At 38.1% G+C, this 8096-nt stretch overlaps 1 pseudogene; it reads left to right on the top strand.

Annotated features, from left to right (window-relative positions):
• The first annotated feature begins 4502 nt into the window (after positions 1–4502).
• On the top strand, positions 4503–4732 carry LOC139080350 (small nuclear ribonucleoprotein G pseudogene; annotated as a pseudogene).
• The last annotated feature ends 3364 nt before the right edge of the window (positions 4733–8096 follow it).

The following is an 8096-nucleotide window of genomic DNA, read 5'->3' as shown; positions in this document are numbered from 1 at the left end:
AATCCCATATGATCATAGTGTCTGATCTTTTTAATGTATTGCTGTATTCAGTTTGCCAATATTTTGTTGAGGACTTTTGCATCTATGTTCATCAGCAATATTGGCCTGTAATTTTCCCTCTTTGTGATGTCCTTGTTTAGTTTTGGTATCAGGGTAATGTTGGCCTCATAGAATGAGTTAGGAAGCTTTCCATCTTCTTCAATTTTTTGGAATAGTCTGAGGATAGGTATTAAATCTTCTTCAAATGTTTGGTAGAATTCTCCAGAGAAGCTATCTGGTCCTGGACTTTTGTTTTTTGGGAGGTTTTTGATTACTGATTCAATCTCTTGTGATTGGTCTATTCAGATTCTCTATTTCTTATTGGTTCAGTTTTGGGAGGTAGTATGAGTCTAAGAATTTATCCATTTCTTCTAGGTTATCCAATTTTGGGCATATAGTTTTTCATAATATTTTCTTATAATCTTTTATATTTCTGTGGTATCCATTGTTGATTCCTCCTCTTTCATTTCTAATTTTATTTATTTGAGGCTTCTCTCTTTTTTTCTTAGTGAGTCTGGATAGGGGTTTGTCAATTTTGTTTATCTTCTCAAAGAGCCAGCTCTTAGTTTCACTGATGATTTCTACTGTTTTTTAAGTCTTTATTTCATTTATTTCTGCTCTAATTTTTATTATTTCCATCCTTTTGCTGACTTTGGGCTTTGTTTGTTCTTTGTTTTCTAGTTCTGTTAGTTTAAGATTACTTATTTGAGAGTTTTCTTGTTTGTTGAAGTAGGTCTGTATTGCTATAAATTTCCCTCTTAGAACCACTTTTGCAGCATCCCATAAGAGTTGGTATGTGGTATTTTCATTTGTCTCCAGGTATTCTTTTATTTCTCCTTGGATTTATTCATTGATCCAATGGTTGTTCAGTCTTCACATATTTGTGCCTTTCCCAGCGTTTTTCCTGTAGTTGATTTCTAGTTTCATAGCATTGTGGTTGGGAAAGATGCTTGATATGATTTCAATCTTCTTAAATTTATTGAGGTTTGCCTTGTTTCCCAAAATATGGTCTATCTTTGAGAACGTTCCATATGCACTTGAGAAGAATGTGTATTCTGCTGTTTTTGGATGGAATGTTCTATATACATCTGTTAATTCTATCTGATCTAGCGTTTCAGTTAAGGCCATTGTTTCCTTGTTGGCTTTCTGTCTGGATGATCTAGCTGTTGATGTAAGGAGATGTTGAGGTCCCTAATATTATTGTGTTGCTGTAAATTTCTCCCTTTATGTCTGATAGTAGTTGCTTTATATACTTTGGTGCTCCTGTGTTAGATGCACACATATTCATAAGTCTTACGTCCTCTTGGTGGAAAGTCCCTTACATCATTATACATTGCTCCTCTTTTTCTCTGTCTTTTTTTTTTTTTCCTTGAAGTCTGCTTTGTCTTACATAAGTATAGCAACACTTACTTTCTTTTGTTTGTCATTTGCTTGGAGTATTGTCTTCCCATCTCTTCACTCTGAGCCTATGTTTGTTTTTAGAGCTGAGATATGTTTTCTGGAGGCAGCATATTTTTGGGTCTTGTTTTTTAATCCAGTCAGCCGGTCTTTGCCTTTTGATTGGAGAATTCAATCCATTTATACTTAGAGTGATTATTGATATATGAGGGCTTAATACTGCCATTTTATCTCTTGTTTTCTGGTTGCTCTGTATTTTCATTGTTTCTTTCCTCTTGTATTTCAGACTGCCATTTCAGTGTGGTGGTTTTCACTGGTTTTCTCAGTTTTCTCTTTATGAATTGTCTCTCTGTTCTGATTTTTTGTCTAGTGGTTACTGTGGGGTTTGTATAAAAGATCTCATAGATAAAATAGTCCTTTTTCCATTAGCCTCTTATGTCCATTATCCTAAGCAGGTTCCATCCCTTTTCTCTTCTCCTTCTGAGTTATTTTTGTCACAAATTATTTTGTTTTGTGTTCTGAGTTTGTGACTAAAGTGAAGTGCTTTATAGTTATTTTTGATGCTTTCCTTCCCTTTATCTTTTATGTTATAATTAAGTGTTTGCTAACCCGTTCTGATAGAAGGCTTCAATTTTCTGATTTTTTCTGTCTATTTATCTCCTGGCTCAAAGCTTTGTAAACTTTTGTCTTTTTGTTTCAGATATGAGGGCTTCCTTCATCATTTCCTGTAAGGGAGGTCTGGTGGTGATAAACTCCCTCAGCTCTTATTTATCTGGGAACACTTTTATTTCTCCATCGTATTTGAAGGATGGTTTTACTGGATAGAGTATTCTTGGCTGAAAGGTTTTGCCTTTCAGTATTTTGAATATATCATTCCCTTCTCTCCTAGCCTGTAATCTTTCTGCTGAGAAATCCACTGAAAGCGTGATAGGGGTTCCTTTGTAAACTATTTTTTTTCTGCCTTGCTGCCCTTAATATTTTTTTCTTTATCATTGACTTTTGCCAGTTTTAATATTATATGCCTTGGAGAAGGACTTTTTGTGTGGATGTAATTAGGAGTTCTATTGGCTTCATGTACTTGTAAGCCCTGTTCTTTCCTCAGGTTTGGGAAGTTCTCAGCTATTATTTCTTTGAACAAGCTCTCTGCTCCTGTCTCCCTCCCTTCTCCCTCTGGAATACCTGTAATCCTTATGTTGCTTTTTCTAATTGAGTCAGATATTTCTCAAAGAATTTCATCATTTTTAAAAAATCTTAGTTCTCTCTCCTCCTCCATCTGAAGCATATCTATATTTCTATCTTCTAAGTCACTAATTTTATCCTCCATGATGTCAGCTCTATTTTTTAAGGATCCCATATTATTTTTTATCTCATTAATTGTATTCTTCATATTCAGAATTTCTGTTTGGCTTTTTTTTATAGTTTCAATCTCTTTGGTGAAGTATTCCTTCTGTTCATTAATTTTATTCCTTAACTCATTGAACTGTCTTTCTGAATTTTCTTGTAATTTGTTGAGTTTCTTTATGACAACTGTTTTGAATTCTCTGTCATTTAGATGTGAATTTCTGTGACTTCAGGGTTGGTTGCTGAAGACTTGTCATTTTCCTTCTGCTCTGAAGTATTATGTAGTTTATCTTGGTGTTTGACAAATTGACCCTTTGCAGGCACATTTGTGGTAGTATCAGGTTGCTGATTCTACCTCCCACCACTGGGGGGAAGCAGCAGCTGTGTTTCTGATCCCACTCCATCTGCTGGAAGTTGTTTGGGTACAGTGGGTGCTCCCTGCAGGCCAGGACAACATTCATGTGTGCATGGGCTGTCTCATTTTTTCTTACAGTCGCACCAGCCACTTGCTTGGTGGCTGGGGCTGCTTCACAGGGTCTAAACTGGGGCCACTTGTTGGGGCCATGGTGGCAAGGTGGGTGCTCCCACAGGCCTGGATCGCATTCACACATTTGCATGCAAGGCTGTTGCTTCTTCCTCTCACAGCCACACAGGGGCATGTTCCCATTTGTGGAGCCACCACAGCATGCTAGACATTCCCATAGGCTGGGATAGCATTCATGCACAGGCTAGGCTGTCCCTGCCATAGAGTATTGCTGGCCTCTATGTGATGACCCACAACCTGGCTTGCTGCTGCTGGGGAGAGGTAGGGGAGCTCTCACTTAGCTCCATTGCTTCCCAGGTACCCTTTACATCTCCCTTCAGATGTATAGCTGCATGAGTCTCTCAGGTGCCCTGTTGTACTGTGTGAGTATCTTCCACTGGTTAATCAATGTCCACTTAGTTGTAATTCAGAATGGGAGAGACAAAGGGAACAGCTCACTATGCCATGTTGCTGATCTCACTCCTCAACAAAACTTTGCATTCAAAAACAGATGGTGGGTCAGATTTGACCCACAGGCTATAGTTTTCCAACCCCTGTAATATTCCATAAACTTCCAGGAGCAGATGTCTCAGTTGTTTTGTTCTTCATTGACTCCCCAGTGCCTAAAATATCCTTCACGTAATAGGGGCTCAATAAATATGTACCAAAAAGATGAATAATCTACATTCTGATAGATGCAGATCTTGCTTGAGTGGACATGGAAGTCATATGTGCAAGGCCACCACTACCATGGATGACCACAAAAATGGTGTTAACTGGCCCTGGTTAATAAGATAAAAACCACCATTGTTCCAGGGCTCAAACATAATCTAGGAAGCAAAAGCAAAGGCAATCACCACTTGCTTGAAAGAAGAAAGGAAGAGGGTGTTGCCACTTGACAGGGCTTCAAGGAAGCTGTGAAAGTTTGGGAGGAACAGCAGGGGGATCTAAAAGGGGCATGTGATGGATTGTTCAGCTGAGGTTGGAGAGCTTGGTTGAGCAGTGACAATGACCCAGAGGAAAGCAGTTTCCTCTGACAAAGCCTGGGGCTTAGTGTCATGGAGAGATTACCCTAGAAGGAAGATTGTTTGATGTATCTGTGCCATTTTCCTCTTTAAAAACCTCTGAAAGATACCATGGGAGTGTGAGGGAGACTGTGATTTCAGTTACAAGGCAGATCTGAGCCCACTGAGTAGGCACCATGAGCAAAGCGCACCCTCTTGACTTGAAAAACATTAAGGACAAGAAATTATCGTTGAAATTAAACAGTAGCAGACATGTCTAAAGAATATTGAGGGCATTTGATCCCTTAACAAATCTTGCAATAGATGAATGTATGGAGATCATACCTGGGGGCAACAGAACAATATTGGAATGGTTGTAACACAAGGAAATAGTATCACCATGCTGGAAGCCTTGGAAGGAGTGTGAATAGAGGCTGTTTATAGATTGGTTTCAGCAGAGAAACCAATTGCTTCCACATGTCCCTCTCCAAAGGGCCTGTTTTATTATGGTGTAAAAATCAGGTCATGTATGATTGTCATATTAAATTTTTTTATTACAATAAAAACTTTTTAAACTCCAATGACTGCTAAGATCAGGTCCAAAATCCTCTGACTGACATGTAAAGTCCTTCATCATTTGGTCCCAATCTACTTTTCTAGTCACTTCACGCCAATAACCCTTTCCCAATGTGTATTGTTCCACATGGGGTTATTCATTGTTTCCCTCAAGATGCGTGGCATTTCACAACTCGATGCCTTTGCTCTGGCTATTCTCTGCTTTGTGATGCCTTTCTTTTCCTCTCCATCCAGCAAATTCTTATCCCCCTTTGAGATCTACACTGTGAAACTTTCATGGCTTACTTATACTATTCAAACATCACTTACACTGTGAAGCCTTCATGGCTCACTTACCCAGAGAGTTTGTCTCTCATTCCACTGCTCTGCCATTACATTATATCCCAATTATTTGTTTGCACGTCTGCCTTCATGCTGAGACAGGGAGCTCCTTGAAAGCAAGTTTTAAAATTCTGGTGCTTAAGTAGAATTGGCAAGAAAGCAAATAGCCCATGATGCTGTGTTGAAAGAAATTGTTGCAGTATTTTGTCCTGCATTCTCTCTTGCTACACTAATTTTCCTTTTTGCACTTATCCCTTCACAGCTGAATCTTCCATTTTGCTGTTCTTAGACCCAGACACCGGAGAAAACATCTCTATGCAATGTAGATTAGCTTATCTGTAAGAAGGATCCGATAAATGTTTCAGTTGTGTTTTTAAATTATTGAATACCCAAACTCATGAAGGTCCTTTAAAGAACTTTTCCACCCAGTGTGCATTTTCAGGGAAATGTAACTAGTTATGTTTTTATTAGCTAATTTACATTTAACTTATCAACATAATGTACTTTTTTAGTCATTACACTCCAAATCTAACACATTTCCTTAGGAAGCAGAATAATTTGGTTTTTTCTCTATTAACTGTGTGTTGTTTTTGCCAATTGAAACATGACACATGATAATATTAATAAAACCAAATTTTTACTTTCTTCAAAATAAAGTTCGCAAATGAGACAATAGCAGAACCCAATCTTTTCTTTCCTCCCTTCTCTTCTTTCTTTCATGCTTTCTCTTTCTTTCTCTTTCTTTCTTTCTTTCTTTCTCTCACTCTCTTTCTTTCCTTCCTTCCTTCCTTCTTTCTTTCTCTTTCTCTCTCGCTCTCCCCCCATTCTTCTCTCTCTCTCTCTCTTTCTTTCCTTCATACTTTGTCTCTATGCAACAGTTTCAGATCATCATAACTTCATAATATTTTAATTTTATCATAATAAAAAAATGTTTTAAAGCTATATGAGATTACATGCAACACACTTAAAAGTTGTAGCACCGAACTGAAATAGTCTGAATGTTGCAGTTAAATAAATATCCTTCTGGACTTGATCTTTTAACATTTTATTTCATAATAAATCTTGAAGAAGTGGACTCATTCTTCCCCAATTTTTCTCACTTAAAATAGTTATCATGTACAAGTTTTCCTTTTATAAATCAATCTGACCCCTTAAACAAAATGACAACTGTGACAAGCGATACTAAATTTCAAATAGACATACTTATTCAATAACCATTTCCTGTGCAAGATGCTATGTTGGACGGGGGAAAGATAACAAAAAGTTAGTTTCATATATCTTGAGAATCCACCAGATATGGTCCAGTTAACAGTGGGGAAATAAAGGAGGGACTCAGCTTGATAGTAGACTCATCCATGGGAATGTGGCAGACATTTGGAACCAATTCAGCCACAGATGCTGGGAGAAGGCCCAGTGAGAGGGCCATACTCTGTATCTGAAACATTCCAGCAAACAAGAGAAGGTAGCCTAGAAAAGTAGTCCCTCAGGTGGCCATTACCAGGAAATGGGAACACTCCTACCATGAGACTCCTAATGACTATAGTCCAGTCCCCTAGAAGCTTACAGAAAAGCTAAAAGAGCCAGTAAGTCAAGTCAACAGTACCAATGAAATCAGATAATTGATGCAGTCATAGTCTAAGTCTTTAGTAGGAAGCAACAGTAAAGCAAAGTGTCAGATCTTCAGAGACTAATAGTCAAATTACATACAGTGACTCAGGTACCAGATATCAAGGTGGATGGTCCATTATTAGAACTGAGGCACAAAGTCAGAAACCAATCTAGGAGCAAAAACCTGGATGCTGCATCACAGAATTCTGTAGATTACTCTTGTCTCTCCTCAATATTGGTTCTGTAGGTTAGGGTGAGGTTGAATATGCTTTGTGATTCAAGTTCAATCAGCAATGGGGAAGAAAGTACTGCAAAATGCAGCAACAAGGCTGAGAATTGGTCCCTGACCTCATGATTTACACTGCAATAACTGGGAGGAGGTGGGGGAGATGGTACCCAAGAGAAAACACGCATTACTGTTTTACCAAAAGAAGAGTTCACGGATATTGAGTTGGCAAAAACAAAAGCTGTCCTCTGATGTGAGTTTCAAAACAGTGCTGTTGTCTAAAGAATAAGGAATAGGAAAATGATGCTATGTATTCTGAGAGGTCTAAGCTATAGATCCATTCAAAATCACTAGTTTCTGTGAGATTCACGTGATTTTAATGTATTGGACAGGAGTAAAGTCTTCACAGTCTGTGGAAAGTTCTAAGTGAACTTTGATGATTGAGTTTCGTGTGTGAATGCAGTAATGAACTTTGCACTCTTAATTTCCCTCTCTCTCTGGCTATTGAAACCTAGAATTAGAAAGCTATAAGCATATACTTACAGCCTGTAGCATACAGCAAGTGCTTCAAGAACCTGTGACTATTCTTTGTAGTACTGCAAGTTCAATTCAGCTAAATCGTGACACCAAGAATCAGTAGATAAGGAGACAAATGCCATTTGAGATCAAACTGATGGCCATTGCCTATCTAGTCCAAGAGCAGAGAATGGATTGATTCTATGATAGCAACCACCAAACCCTAGGAATATGATCCCAAAATAATCCACAGCTTCCTTTTACAGCAATTATAGATTTTCATCATTGGCCAATAATTTAAGTTTTAGTTCTCAATCCAAAAGAATTTTTTTCTCAAAATCATACCTCCTTTTATAACTGTGAGTTGAGACCCACAAATAGGTTATAAAACCATTTCAGTGGGTCAGGACTAGAGTTTTTTTTGTTTTTGTTTTTGTTTTTGAGGAAGATTAGCCCTGAGCTAACATCTGCTGCCAATCCTCCTCTTTTTGCTGAGGAAGACTGGCCCTGAGCTAACATCCATGCCCATCTTCCTCTACTTTAT

This window comes from Equus przewalskii, chromosome 29, assembly GCF_037783145.1.
Source record: "Equus przewalskii isolate Varuska chromosome 29, EquPr2, whole genome shotgun sequence".
Classification (NCBI taxonomy): domain Eukaryota; kingdom Metazoa; phylum Chordata; class Mammalia; order Perissodactyla; family Equidae; genus Equus; species Equus przewalskii.
Note: the sequence above shows the minus strand (reverse complement) of the source record. Positions and strands in the feature narration are given on the sequence as shown.